Here is a 15,864-nt window from a genome sequence, read left to right as displayed (position 1 = left end):
TGGTCTTCCTGAACGTTTTTTCCAATAAGAAGATTGTTATTTCAAACTACAATGTTGTTAAAATCAATCAAAGACGGTAGGGTTGATTATCTCCATTTTTCATGTTTTTAGCTATATATCTATATTTAGTAAAATAACGACCTGGAGATATTCATACCCCAATTTTAGCAGCAGTATTTGTGTTTTCAAGCATATGTGTTATGTATGAGTTACCAGATAAAAATTGTGTGGCATAAGTATAGTTTTAATTAGCATTAAATGAGCAGGATTTGTGTAATACTAAAATGTAACGTCTATAAGCCGAGATATAAGATGAGATGTGATGGCTATATGCCAAGAGATGAGATGTGACGGATAAATGCCAAGTTTATGATACGCCAAATTTTACCGAGTTAGTATCGAGCATATGTTTTCACAGAGTTATGTACAGAGTATGTTATATTACAATTTTATGAAATGAATGATGATTACAGTTTTATATGATGTAAATTACCATATATGATAGTAGAGCCCTGTTATGATGATCTCATGGTTAGAGCACGGTACCGTAGCTATATGTATGTAAGGGTGCAACCACACGGCTCAGATAGAGTGTGGATGGGAAAAGCGACTTGTGGCCTAGGTAAAGTACTCCCCAAAGGAGTGATTCCGGGGCCCCATCCGATGAAGTATTCCGGATGACTCAGCCTTCGGGCAACCTTCGGGTACAGATTGAGTAGGCACCATCATACTACTTTATGTTTGACTTGATATTAGTCGACTAGCTATTTGCTAATTCTAGCCTTCGGGCCACACGACCCGTTATGGGGGGGAAGCATGTCGCACGTGTATGTGATGGCATGACGACGCTAGTCCTACAGACCAGGCTGTATCTTGTAGGCATATATGGGCATATTTACTATGAAAAGGGCTATATTGAGCCTACAATATGTATTTTCAGTTTTACATAGTAGTTCAGTTTTTAAAATGCCAATTAAATGTTTTTAAATGTTAACAATATATGTACACACGAAATCTCATGCTAGCCACACACTGATAATAATATAATCTGTCTTACTAAGAGATGTTTCACCCTAGCATACAAATGTTGTTTCAAGTCCTTCGAGGGATCGAGCCTAGCATGTTGTCAGGCAGAGATAGTTAGTAGACAGACCTTGTCAGATCTGGTGAGATTTTATACAGTGTATGTCTCTTTTGGGGATTGTATATATAACATATTATGTTTTCAGTTATGTATGAATGTATATGGGAAACAGTTAGTGACTCTAGTAAGTATTAGATGATGTATGTATTTTCGTTGTGTATGTTTTATACAGGTCAGTATGGAACACCCGTTTTTCCCTTATTAGGGCAGGTTGTATATGTATGGTATCAAAGAGATGTATGTATGTATGTATGTTTAGTGGCACTCCGGGCCCATCTATAGGGTCGGGGTGTTACAGTTGGTATCAGAGCTAACCAAGTTGTTAGGTCTTGTAGACTTCGTTAGAAGAGGTTAAGAGATCTTACCAGAGTATAGGAGTCAAAGTAAGACAAGGATAAGAATGGGTATGATAGGACTTTCAGGTTTAGCTTCGTTAGCCTGGAGATATAAATCCATTGACGAACTTTTATGTTTTTCTGGATCAGTCGACGGGTTCAGAAAATCATGGCAATCCACTAACGATTTTGTTTCCGAGTGGAGGGGCAGAACTCGAGCTAGAATGAGAGTATCAAGTTAGCATAGTATGTCATTATTAGGGATGTAATTCATTGAAATGAGTCTTATAGTATTGTAGTAGTAGCATATATGTAGGGTACCAAGATTCTAAACAATTTTTTCAATTATCTCTTCAGGATGGAGTCCAGGGATAATACTACGAATGTTGGTGGCAGTAGCAGTGAAGGGTTTGGCCATGAGGATGGCAGTGATTCCATAGTGGCACTTCATGACTTCACCCAGCAGTTTATGGATGAGGTCATGCGGACTTCTAGGGGGCAGGACTGTCCCACGGCTGAGTTGGGAGGTTTTATTGATCAGTTCACCAAACTAAAGCCTCCTACCTTTGCAGGGAGTACAGACCCGATCTAAGCAGAGAATTGGATTCGAGAGATTGAGAAGATCTTGGTTGTTTTACATTGCACGGATGAGCATAAGGTGCTCTATACGACATTCAAGTTGACTGGAGAAGTCGAGATGTGGTGGGATCGGTAAGGATACTGGAGGAGCAGAGACCAGTACAGGTGGGGATGACATGGGCCGTTTCAGAGAGGTGTTCTTTGAGCGATACTTTCCATCCACTGTTATAAATGCAAAGATGGAAAAGTTCATGGTCCTGACTCAGGGGCAGCTAATGGTGCGGCAATATGCGGCCATATTTATGGAGCTGTCTCACTTTGCTCTGTTTATGGTACCAGATAAGGCAAGGAAAGCTTGGAAGTTTGAGAGGGGTCTGAAGAAGGAGATCCAAAAGCAGACGATGATACTGCAGATTCGGGACTTTGCTATGCTGGTGGATAAGGCCACCATGGCAGAGGAGAGTCTGTAGGGGGATTCAAAGGTTCATATTCTGAAGAAGATGCCAGCACCTTCCAGTTCTTATTCAAATGCAAAGCAAGGCACTTGGAAGAAATATGGAGGTGGCGGAGGCCAGCGGCGAGAGACTGGGGGTGATACATCTCAAGGTACCACATCTTCCTTCACTTGTTCTACATGTGGCAAGCAGCATGTGGGGATCAAGTGCTTGCTATCGGTGTGCTAATACAGGGCATATGGCGTGTGAGTGCGGCACGCTGGGGAGCAATGCACCACCACAGTAGCCATCTCAGGGAGGTGCTCAGGTACCACGTGGCGGGTACAGCCCATGCAAGGGTGTATTCCCTAACTCTTGGCAATGCAGAGAATGCAGGGGATGTGGTGACAGGTAATATTTATATTCTTTTAAATAAAGTTGTGGTATTATTTGATTTAGGAGCAAGGCATTCCTTTCTTTCCTAGGGATTCATTAAAATATGTGGGTTAGAGGCACAGCTATTAGATGCAGAATTAGCAATGGCTACACCGTCAAGATCAATAGTCGTATGTAGTAGGGCGATTCGGGATTTCCTCATAGAGATTCATGGGAGAGTATTACCAATCAGTTTGATTGTGTTTAATATGCACAGCTTTGATATCATTCTAGGGATGGACTGGCTAGCAGCCAGTCATGCTGGCATCGATTGCCACAGGAGGGAGGTAATATTCAGGCCTCTCAAGGAGCAGGTATTCGAGTTTGTAGGGTCGTGTGTGCGTTTTGCACCACGTATCCTTTCAGCTATTCAGACTAGGAGGTTACTTCTGGAGGGATGCCAGGGGTATGTGACGTTTGTAAAAGAAGCGCCGAGAGAAGAACTTAAGCTGGAGGAGATTCCCATAGTAAGTGAGTTCCCCGAGGTGTTTCCAGAGGACCTGCTGGGATTGCCTCCTGATTATGAGGTGGAGTTCTCTATAAAGTTGACTCCAGGCACGGCACCGATTTCGAAAGCCTCATATCGTATGGCTCTTGCAGAACTGAGGGAATTAAAGGAGCAGTTATAGGAGCTACTAGATAAAGCTTACATCCAACCGAGTGTTTCACCCTAGGGAGCACCGGTGCTGTTTGTGAAGAAGAAGGATGAGTCGATGAGGATGTGCATCGACTATAGAGAGATTAACAAGGTGACAATGAAGAATAGATACCCGTTACCTAGAATTGATTATCTGTTTGACCAGCTACAGGGCACACAAGTCTTCTGTAAGATCGATCTGCGATCCGGGCATCATCAATTGAAAGTGAAATTGAAGGACGTACCGAAAACTGCATTCCGGACTAGGTATGGCCACTATGAATTTCGGGTTATACCTTTCGGATTGACTAATGCTCCTGCAGCATTTATGGACATGATGAACAGGGTGTTCCACGAGTATCTCGATCAATTCATGGTCGTTCCATTGACGACATCCTAGTTTATTCGAGGAGTCCCAAGGAGCATACAGTTCATTTGAGGTTGGTACTTCAGGTACCCAGGCAGAAGAAGTTGTTTGCAAAATTGAAGAAATTCGAGTTCTGGTTAGAGCAAATGACATTCCTAGGGCATGTAGTGTCCAGGGAAGGGGTATTAGTGGACCCAAGTAAGGTAGAAGCGGTAATGGACTGGATGAGACCAACAAATGTTAAAGAGGTCAGGAGTTTTCTAGGTCTTGCAGAATACTATCGATGATTCGTAGCAAGGTTCTCCAGACAATCAGGTCCATTGACACGAATCACAAGGAAGAACTTAAAGTTTGAATGGACTAATGAGTGCAAGAAGAGTTTTCAAGGACTAAAGCAGTGGCTGGTTACTGCTCCAGTTCTGACCATTCCATCAGGGGATGGTGGATTTGTTATTTACAGTGACGCCTCTAAGAAAGGTCTTGGGTGTGTTCTAATGCAACAGGGAAAGGTAATTGGTTATGCTTCTCGTCAACTCAAGGAGTATGAGAAGAACTACCTGACACACGATATGGAATTAGCAGCAATAGTGTATGCATTGAAAATCTGGAGGCACTACCCGTACGGTGAAAGGTGCGAGATTTTTACCGATCATAAAAGTTTTAAGTACTTTTTCACCTAAAAGGAGCTGAACATGAGGCAAAGGAGATGGTTGGAGTTGATAAAGGACTACGACTATATCATTAGCTACCATCTAGGAAAAGCTAATGTGGTAGCTAATGCTCTAAGTCGGAAGTCAGTGGATGGGCCAGTCTCAGCAGTGGGTGTTTAGCATCAGATCATGATGGATCTAGGGAGGTTGGGAGTAGAATTGGTAGATGAGGATCCACAGGTTTTCATTGCCAGTTTAGTTATTTAGCCGACCTTAAGGGAGAGGATTATAACAACTCATACGAGAGATGCAGAGCTAGTAGAGGTTATGCAAGGAGTTCAGGATGGTTTAAAGCTAGATTTCAATATCTTCGATGATGGGGTGTTGAGATTCCATACCAAATCTGCGTACCAAATGACGCCGATATTAAGCGAGTCATTCTAGAGGAGGCATATCGTTCGCTCTACACAGTACATCCAGGGAGTACGAAGATGTACAAGGATCTGCGAGAATCTTTTTGGTGCTCTAACATGAAAAGAGAGATTGTTTGTTTTGTAGAGCAATGCCTGACTTGTCAGCAGGTGATGGCTGAGCACCAGAGGCCAACAAGACCGTTACAACCGCTTCTCATTCATAAATGGAAGTGGGAGCACATTTCCATGGATTTTGTCACAAAATTGCCATCAGCACTTCGCGAACAAAATGCGATTTGGGTAGTGGTTGTCAAATTAACAAATACTGCCCATTTCATCCTGGTTAAAGTCAGTTATTCCATAGATAAGCTGGAAGATCTATATGTTCACGAGATAGTCAGATTGCACGGGGTGCCAGTGTCAATTGTTTCAAATAGAGATCCACGGTTTACTTCTTTGTTCTGGAAGAGTCTTCAAAAAGCATTGGGATCTCAACTCACATTCAGTACTGTGTTTCACCCACATACCAATGGTCAATAAGAGAGGACCATCCAAATTCTAAAGGATATGCTGAGAGCGTGTGTGCTGGATTTTGGGGTCAGTTGGATCAAATATCTGTCGTTGGTTAAGTTCACCTACAATAATAGTTACCAAGCCAGTATCGGGATAGCACCGTATGAGGCACTGTATGGTCAGAGGTGCCGATCACCATTATACTGGGATGAGGTTGATGAGCGATAGATTTTGGGGCCAGAGTTGGTCCAACAAACCTCAGAGAAGGTCAAGCTCATCACGGAACGGATTAAGGCATCTCAAAGTTGGTAGAAGAGCTATGCAGATACACACCGACATGAGCTAAAGTTCAAGGTAGGTGATGCTGTATTTTTTATGATTGCTCTGATGAAAGGAGTGATGAGGTTTGGTAGGAAGGGCAAGCTAATACTTAAGTATGTCAGGCCATTCGAGATTCTGAAGAGAGTCGGTTCGGTGGCGTACAGGATAGTATTACCTCCCGCACTATCTAGGATTCACAACGTGTTCCACGTGTCCATGCTTAAGAGGTATGTTCCAAATCCTTCGCATGTGATCAGTTACGAGTCATTGGAGCTCAGGGACACATTAGCCTATGAGGAGATACCAGTTCAGATCCTAGACTATAGAGAGTAGGAACTATGTACGAAGAGAATTTCATTAGTAAAGGTACTGTGGCGTAATCATGTAGTAGAGGAGGCTTCATGGGAGCTAGAGTCAAAGATACGTCAGAAGTATTCTCAATTATTCAGAGACGCTCAGAGCTAGATAGGTAAGCATAATGGTAAGTAAGTGGTTTATATGTATGTTTGGTAGTGTAGGTTGGTTCATGTTAGAGTAAGTATGGTCTCTGGGAGAGTTTCGTTTGAATATTGTAATCTCCCAAGACATTATGTGTAACCACGGTATTCCTCTGCCATAAGTGAGGGCAGGTAATAAATTTGGGACGAGGCGGCTATGTGGGTGGCCGTCGGCTCTTCCTAGAGTTAAAGCAGTGATGGTTTAGATGATATGATAGAAAGCAGTTAGCAAATTTCGAGGACAAAATTTTATTAGGAGGAGGGATTGTAGAGACCCGAACCAATAAAATAAGGAAATTAAATAAGAAAAGGAAAAAGGGGATTTCAGCAGGCTTCGTTGACGAGGCCCATGTTCTCGTCGACGAAGGTCCTCATGTGACTCGTTGCTGAAATTCAGAGCTTTGTCGACGAAGAGATCCAGAATGTTTGGAAAATATCAAGCTTAGGGTTTTCGTTAATGAACAGCCTTATGTGGTTCGTCGATGAGGGTGTCATTTCGTCGACGAGGGTGTCATTTCGTCAACGAATTTGACCGAGTCATGGGGTCTATAAATAGATTTTCAATTGCTTCAAGGTTAAGACATCAAAATATCTCCCTCTCTCTCTTTCTCTTGAACCTGCTCCCACACTCTTTCTCTCTCTTCAATCCTTCATCGTTCGTTGCCCGTTTCAATGATCGGAAGTTACCACGAGGATCAGGGAGCGAATATCTATAAGTCTAGCGGAGTGGATTCTTGATTTTGGGAAAAAGCTAGGGTTCAGTTTTCGAGCGTCTTGGGTGTTTTTCAAGAAATAGGTAAGGTGATTATATTATGTCAGTTATGTTTATGAGTTCGAATGGAATGAAATGCTAAAATGGTTTTTAGATAAACAGTTACGACTTTTCTAGGGTTTTCAGGCCTAGGGTTCGATTAACTGACTTTATTTTCAAAACCAACTATTTAAAATTAAGTATGATATTTTTAAAATATAGTATTGGTCTTCCAGAACATTTTTACCGGTTGGAAGATTGGTATTTCAAACTATAGTCTTGTTTTAAAATCAATCAAAGATGGTAGGGTTGATTATCTCCATTTTTCACGTATTTAGCAATATATCTATATTTAGTAAAATAACGACCTAGAGATATTCATACGCCAGCTTTAGTAGCAGTATTTGTGTTTTCAACCAGATGAATTATGCATGAGTTACTAGCTAAAAATTGTGTGGCATGAATATAGTTTTAATTGGCATTAAATGAGCAGGATTTGAGTAATACTGAAATGTATCGGCTATAAGCCGAGATATGAGATAAGATGTGATGGCTATATGCCAAGAGATGAGATGAGATGTGATGGCTAAATGTTGAATTTAGGATACACCAGTTTTTACCGAGTCAGTATCGAGCAAATGTTTTCACAAAGTTATGTACAGAGTACGTTTTATTACAGTTTTATGAAATGAATGATGATTACAGTTTTATATGATGTAAATTGTCATATATGATAGTAAAGCCCTATTATGATGATCTTATGGTTAGAGCACGGTACCATAGCTATATGTATGTAGGGGTGCAGCCACACGGCTCAGATAGAGTGTGGATAGGAAAGGCGATTGGTGGCCTAGGTAAAGTACTCCCCGAAGGAGTGATTCCGAGGCCCCATCCGACGAAGTATTCCGGATGACTCAGCCTTCGGGTACAGATTGAGTAAGCACCATCGTACTACTTTATGTTTGACTTGGCATTAGTCGGCCGGCTATTTGCTAAGTCCAGCCTTTAGGCCGCACAACCCGTCATGGGGGGAAGCATGTCGCACGTGTATGTGATGGCGTGACGACGCTAGTCCTACAGACCAGGCTATATCTTCTAGGCATATATGGGCATATTTACTATAGAAAAGGCTATATTGAGCCAGCAGTATGTATTTTCAAATTTACAGAGCAGTACAATTTTAAAAATGCCAATTAAATGTATTTAAATGTTAACAGTATATGTACACATGAAATCTCATGCTACTCACACACTGATAATAATATAATTCATCTTACTGAGAGGTGTCTCACCACAGCATACAAATGTTGTTTCAGGTCCTCCGAGGGATTGAGCCTAGCGTGTTACTAGGCAGAGTTAGTTAGTAGACAATCCTTGTCAGAGCTGGTGAGATTTTATTAGTGTCTGTCTCTTTGGGGATTGTATATATAGTAGATTATGTTTTGAGTTATGTGTGAATGTATAAGGGAAATAGTTAGTGACTCTGGTAAGTATATGTATTTTCGCTGTGTATGTTTATACAAGTCAGTATGGAACACTCGTTTTTCCCTTGTTAAGGCGGGTTGTATATGTATGGTATCAGAGAAATGTATGTATGTATGTTTAGTGACAATCCGGGCCCACCTAGAAGGTCGGGGCATTACAATATTTATATTTCCACTCAATATATATATATATATATATATATATATATATATATATACATATTCATATTTCCAGTCAATATGATATATACGTATTTATATTACCAGTCTATATATATATATATATATATATATATATATATACATATTTATATTTACAAGATTATTATTTAAAAGTGTTTTAATCCACATAAGTAATTTACGGCATTATAAAATTCTATTAATAACAAATAATTATTAACACATAAACTCGTGTGGCATGAGTTTATTTTATTGCATAAATGAGTAAAGATGATATTTTTAAGATGATATGATTTACTTGTTTTTGGGATTTTTATGATACTATTTTATTGCATAAATTGTAATTGTATGTTTTAAGAACCCTGATGGCGAATGTTATGAATGATGGTACCGTAGCTTATATATGAGTACAACCACACTATTGTGTAAGTGTTGGTGAATGGCAGTGGATTTCTTCCGAGTGCACACTTAGGTCAGACCAGGACTTGATAGGAAAAATCATACTTATGATTATGCTGATTTAATTTGGTTGGCCAACCAGTTAAGTCTAGTTTTCGGATCACATAACCCAATTATGGGGGTAAACATAACACCCATAGGCCAAAAAGTGCCTTTATACATATTTATATATTTATGTGATTAGGGTATATATATATGCATACATAGACATAAAAGGTCTACATGATGAGATATTGGAAAAGTATAAAAGGAAGTAAAAATATATAGATATATGCATACGACTATTTAAATGCAAATGATTTGCAGTTTGCTCAAATGATGTTTTTAACGGTTAAGATATTAAGCATTAAATATTGAATGAATTTTACATTGTAAAGTTCATCTTAGTCACGCACTGATAATAATCCTTCTTGCTTACTGAGCGTCGTCGTACCTCAATCATTATCAAACATTCCATATGCATTGAGGAGCATACCGAAAAATCAGAGTGGCGTCGCGAAAGTGTGGGTGAGATAGAAAAATCTATTTACAATAAATAGGATATGTTTTTTTCTATTTTAGAATTTTTAAAGATATTAATATTATAATATTGGAGATATTGTTATAATAAAAGTTTTTAGTACTCTGATATAATTTGTATTTGAGATCTTCCGCTGTATAAAATTAGGGTTACTATAGTATGCTAGGGAGATCTTATCATCTCAAATCACCTTTACTTAAAAGGTGTTTGATTTTTTATCAATTGGATCATTCCTTTTATGCACTATCCTAGCTAATCGTAGATATTTTATTGACATTACAATCCATGTTGTACATTTCTCATTATATGTTATCATCATCCACTTTTGCAATGACACATGCAATGCAAATGAGACTTAGACTTACAAAATGAGCAATTTATCCTAGCAATGAATAACGTCCAACATTCAATCACACCTTTCCAATTTCCATTTTACTGTCCATGTAAACCTTAGATAAGGTTCAAGGCTACTAGAAAAGCAAGTTCAGTATTCACATAGTACAAAAGAAAAGAAAGTTTACATGGTATGATATGGACAAATACTTATGGGTAAATATAGCATTTTTATTTTTAAATCGACAAAATTTTGGAAATTTTATGACAAAAATTTTCCATTAGCCAATTTCGTACTGGAAATACTTAAAATATATGAGCCCATTTTAGTTATGGAAAATAGTTTTTGTTTTCCATTTTAATATTTTAAAGAATAACAAAAAAGTTAATATAAAGTTTTACACCATTTGTAATGAACAACAATAAGAAGTTTTGATACTATTTGCTAGTGGAAATGATTTTATTTTTTATTTTTAATTTTTAAATAATTATAGAATTGTGACATTGTTTTCAAATCCTCCAAATTTATGTAAAGAAGTTGCAAAATATTTTTTTTTATTATTTTCTAGATTTCTAACTTCTAACTTTGCATATAAGAATATAGAATTTAGATATTAGACTTTGATTTGTGTAGATTAGATATAAATTCTTTGTATCCACACAAATTTAAATTCAAATCCCAAAATCCATAATCTCAAATATTAACCTGTATAATTTTTTAAAAAAAAATTAAAAAAAAAAAAAAAGTTATCCTTTTTTATAATTATTATGAAACCTAAAAATAAAAATAAAAAATTATTTCTTGAAACTAAACAAACCCTTCATTTTCTACCTTTTTTATATAAATCTTAGAAAATATGAAAATAAGAATAATTTTTTAAATTTTTTGAAAACTAAAAAATATATAAAATAAAAATTATTTTTCACAACTAAACGACTCTTATAATAGTTTCCCCATGTAGATATTTTGTTTTCTATTTACAAATAATATTTCTAGTGATTCTATGGCATTTATACTCACTCTATTTTGATAAAAAAAATAGTTTTAAAAAAAAAAAGGAAATAAGAATGAAAATGTACTCCAATAAGACTAGAAAAATCAAATTTTAATGACATTACTATATGTTACTAAAATGTGAATTTAAGAATTAGATTTTGTATTTTGATTTAAGATATCATTTATTCACACTTAATAATCTCTAAATTCTTCGTAAAAATGGATCTTCAATGGCAAGACCACGTTTTGGACGACCGTATGGCACGAATGTATTTTTTTTTTATCATCATTAAATTTAACAAGTTTCATTTTAAGAAGAGGTCGCACATTTTCATTGGTTAGTTATCAAGTGACCAAAATAATTTGAATTCTCATATTTAAAGATTAAAAAACATTTATTTGATCCGAATGATTTTTATATAAAGACTATGTCTAAATTAGACTATTCAAATTTAAAGATATGTTTTGCAATTGTATCCCTTACAGAAAAATAAAGAATTCAATAGCTAAATAATTAAAATAAAAAATATATATATTTTTATACAATAATAAATTATATTATTTTTATTCATAATTACTGATTAAATATATGATAAGAAAATATTAAATATTTGATTAGAAAATAACATATATAATTCCTCATTAATTTTACCAAACATTTATTCTTTTAAACATTAAGAAGGTAATATTTAAAAATAAGATATCAAATATCAAATAATTAAAAAAAATCAAATTTTAAATTTAGTTATTGGTTCAATTTAAAGTTGATTCACAAAAATAATATTTACATTAATACTCAATTTTACCAAATACCCCTTAGTCTTAAATATACTTAAACTTGGTTCATAAACTTGTAACTATATTTCCTTATTATGCTTATTTTTTTCAAATGCCTCCCATGTCCAACTCCAACCCAAATTTTATCCAAATAAGAATTAGTTACAAGAAGTTGGTCACATAATGTATTAATTATATGTCACCCTCCTATAGTAATTTGGAAAAATTAAAAAAAAAAATATTAAAATGTCATGTGTCACCACTGTAGGTGTACACATGGCACCCACAAACCCGATTCAACTTAAATGAACTAGATTTACCCTATTCAAACCCCTAACACATGTCACCCCTCATATGGCTTTGATCTTTAATAAAAATCACTAAGGTGACAAAGATTTGACTATCCGGAATAAACACAAATCAGACACTCCACTAACTAAAAATAGTCATTCACTACCACCCATAAAATTAAAAAAGAACTTTTTGTCAGAATCAAGAAAGTGCTCTCAATCAAAGCCACTTTAGAAAGAGAAACCCTCATCCCTCCCTAGGGATGCTCAGTCGAGGACTGCTCCACTGTCCCCCCTCCTTCTCTGTTCATCGTCCCCTTCGTATCGAAGTTCTTTCTCCTTCATGCTCATCTACTATCATGAATTTTAAATTTTCATTTCTAACATAGGTCACAATTTTGCAAACAATGCTTTAAAAAATCTTTCTATGGATTCGAATATGAAAGAAGCCCTATCTCTAATTATTTCAGGACAAACTCAAGCTCTTCCTTCAAATTCAAATCCATAAAAAAATTCTTCAAAGCCTTGCGTACAAATTTACAACACATGGCAAAAACAAAAATTCAAAATAACACAGGTAGAGAAGAGAAAGGATGCAGGGGACAGTGAACAAAGAAGGGGACACAGCAAAATAGTCCGCCAAGCATCCCTAAAGAGGGATGAGAGCTTCTCTCTCTAACTTGACCTTCACTAAGAGTTCTTTCTTTATTTTAACTGAAAACTTTTTTTTAATTTTATGAATAATGATGCATGATCATTCTTAGTTTATAGAACTAAGATTTGTGTTTTAAATATGGTCAAATCTTCACCACCTCAGTAATCTTCGTTTAAGAATCCAAGCCATTTGAGTAGTGACGTGTAGGGGTTTGATTCAAGAAAACCAATTCATTTAAATTGAATCAAGTCAAATATTTTGACTAGTGGTTGCCTTGGATGGAGGGATCTCCTATTCCATTTTAACATGTGGATACAAACAGAATCCTTGCATAAGAAAAATATCAAGGTTGGAGTCTACTTGGACAATAAAACCTCATGTATACATGTATGTATTTGGGGATCAAGGATTTGAATTTTTGAATGTGAACAAAATTTAATGATTTTATAATATATTTTATCCAAATCTTTGCAATTTCATATATGAACAGTAGGCTCCAAGAACTCTAGAATGAATGGTTTTGATTTTCGAATTATGCGGGAGTCTTTCATGAGGAGGCCTTGGTTTATTGGAGACACATTGTAAATAATCATAATTACCAAAAAGAAAATTATACACAAGATAAAAATTACTAGAACAAAATTTTGCGAATCCATGAAGACTTGTTTTTTCTTGCCTTTTGATTTCGTAATGCATTTTTTTTCTTTTTGATATTGTTTTTGAACCTATATTTGGAAAATAGAGAGATTTCTATATGCAAATAAATTATTTTTAATTAAAATAAAGACTAAAATAAAATAGCAAGCACGCAAGAACCAAATTCTCCAAAATTGCATTCCACTCAAACTTAAAATGGAAAAAATTTGATCATTTAGCTATCCCATCTGCTAAACTAACAATGATTCAGCGCAAAATAAAATGTCAAAATGCATATATATACATAAAAAGACCTTTTTACAGAGTAAGAAGAAATATATAGAAGCCTCAGATAGCCAGTTTGTGTTTGACATCAACGAAGATTCAGTCGGTAATTCCAACAAAACAACTTTAATCATCATTGGCTTCATACTTGGTAGTTTTTACCACAAAATCAAAGCATATTCAAGACCAGAAATTAATATATCTAAAATCTCAAATAAACTAAAATTTTCAACTACGAACTGAACTGAACTAAAACTAGATTTTATTTTAATTTTAAATTTGTGGGAGAAAAAGCATTTCCAATTGTTAATACATCTTAAAATTTAAGGGGGAAAAAAAGGAATATAATGATTTGGAAAATTATGTACTAAAATGTAATCACATAAATCGGCTCCGTGGACGGAAGATTGAATAACATCCACAGGTTCCTATCAGCATGCGAAACATACGATTATTATCGGTCTCATCATAGCATCGCCGGTCATCGTCCATAGCTACCGGCGACGTGGCATGAGACCTTTACACACACACACACAGATTACTCTATGATCCTCAGAGACCTCTTTTCAAATCACGCACACAGCGGAACGCCAAAGCCCGCAGATCCCGACCAATGCACGGAACCCTAAGAGTAGATAATAGGGTTGACATTGGCGGATGGGAAGAGTGGGAGGACATCGCCGCTGCTGTTTGGAGTGTCATACGGCACTTCCTATCGGTCTTTCTTCTTCACAGGAATCTTGTGTTCTACCAAGAACCAAACAGAATAGAAAAAATAGAAATAAAAGCCATATCAAAATAAGAATCAAACTCCTATCACAATCAGAAACAAAACCCTAACGTTCTCTCATCTAACCACCAGTGGTAAATTTAGATCCTGAGGGAAGCAGATGGTGGGGAGAAGGGTAAAAGGCCGCTTATATAGAGAAGCGGACCGAAACCCTAGCTTCAACCTAATTAGGAACCGAGGAGCGGGGACAGTTCCACGTGCAGCCGCTCACTATCAAACGCCATCGTTTAAGAAAAAAACTAGTTGAGACCCCGTATGCCACAATGCCCAGGTATTTTTTCACAAACCTTTACTTCAAATTATTTTCATAAAGAAGATAATTACTTTTAGAGACTGGATCAACTATGTCTTTAGTATTTAAGTTTAAATTAAAAATATGATGTGTGAAAACATCTATATTGTGAAATTCACATAAAAATAATTTAAAATCAAATTAAAGATATTTAACAAAGAGAACTTATTGTTTGCTTATATATATATATATATATATATATATATATGTGCGTGCGTGCGTGTGTGTGTGTGTGTGTGTGTGTGTGTTTGTTATGATGCAAAATTCAAGCACTTACATAGCAAGATGTTGGAAGAGGATTTTTACCATCAAGGGTCAAAGGTAATAAAAATCGTGAATTAGTTACAATAAAGGGGATATTGCATTCAATACTCCATAGTAAAAACCCCCCAAAAATCAATGTATAACTCCCGAAATCTTAATTATAAGGAATCAATGAGAGAGAGCCAACATGCCTATAAAATGGACACTACAAGGAAATGTAATGCATCTCACTTTTACACATTTCATACTATTGCTACATCCTGTCTTTCATATTTCTCTTATTTTCTCTTATTTAGGCATTGGAGATATCTTCTGGTATACACCTCGAGTCCTCCAAGCCTCATTTTCTCTTTTTTCTCTCATAGATGGTCAAAATCGTTGCCAATCCGATTAATTCAACCAAATTTTAATGCTAACAATTTGGCGTCGTTTGTGACAAAGAACTTTTCTTTAATCTCAATTATGGCCACGTTACACAATTTTGAATTGAGCCTATTGTTAGGGATTGTTCACCTCAGTCAATCCATGCACCACAAAACCACACAATTCATCACAAATACAAATTGTACCATTGGATGACCTCTGCTAATAGGGCATCGAGAAATGAGCATTAATCACTAAGATGCGGCCCAAAACAATGAGCTTCATTCATAAGGCCAAAAAGATCAAGAGTTGCTTGGACAAGGAGCTACTTGGTCAAAGTGTACATTAATGGTTGCACTAAACTAAGAAGTTAACTCAAGCAACAAAAAAAAGTGGCTTGAATTAAGCCAAGAGAGAAGTCACTTGGCTTATACTAAGCCAATTTTCACTCACAATGGAGCTA

The 15,864-nt window shown here is 36.3% G+C and overlaps 3 non-coding genes across 3 annotated transcripts; all 3 read right to left on the bottom strand.

Annotated features, from left to right (window-relative positions):
* Nucleotides 1-13,747: 13,747 nt before the first annotated feature.
* Nucleotides 13,748-13,835, bottom strand: LOC131150043 (small nucleolar RNA snoR77Y). The gene has a single exon (XR_009135429.1). It is a non-coding gene; the product is annotated as a small nucleolar RNA snoR77Y (small nucleolar RNA).
* A 227-nt stretch (nt 13,836-14,062) lies between these two features.
* LOC131150058 (small nucleolar RNA snoR2/U65) lies at nt 14,063-14,210 on the bottom strand. Its single transcript, XR_009135443.1, has one exon. It is a non-coding gene; the product is annotated as a small nucleolar RNA snoR2/U65 (small nucleolar RNA).
* A 29-nt stretch (nt 14,211-14,239) lies between these two features.
* LOC131150041 (small nucleolar RNA Z112) lies at nt 14,240-14,431 on the bottom strand. The gene has a single exon (XR_009135427.1). It is a non-coding gene; the product is annotated as a small nucleolar RNA Z112 (small nucleolar RNA).
* Between the last annotated feature and the right edge of the window lie 1,433 nt (nt 14,432-15,864).

Source organism: Malania oleifera, chromosome 2, assembly GCF_029873635.1.
Source record: "Malania oleifera isolate guangnan ecotype guangnan chromosome 2, ASM2987363v1, whole genome shotgun sequence".
Lineage (NCBI taxonomy): Eukaryota > Viridiplantae > Streptophyta > Magnoliopsida > Santalales > Ximeniaceae > Malania > Malania oleifera.
The sequence above is the reverse complement of the archived record's forward strand: the minus strand, read 5'-3'. Positions and strand labels throughout refer to the sequence as shown.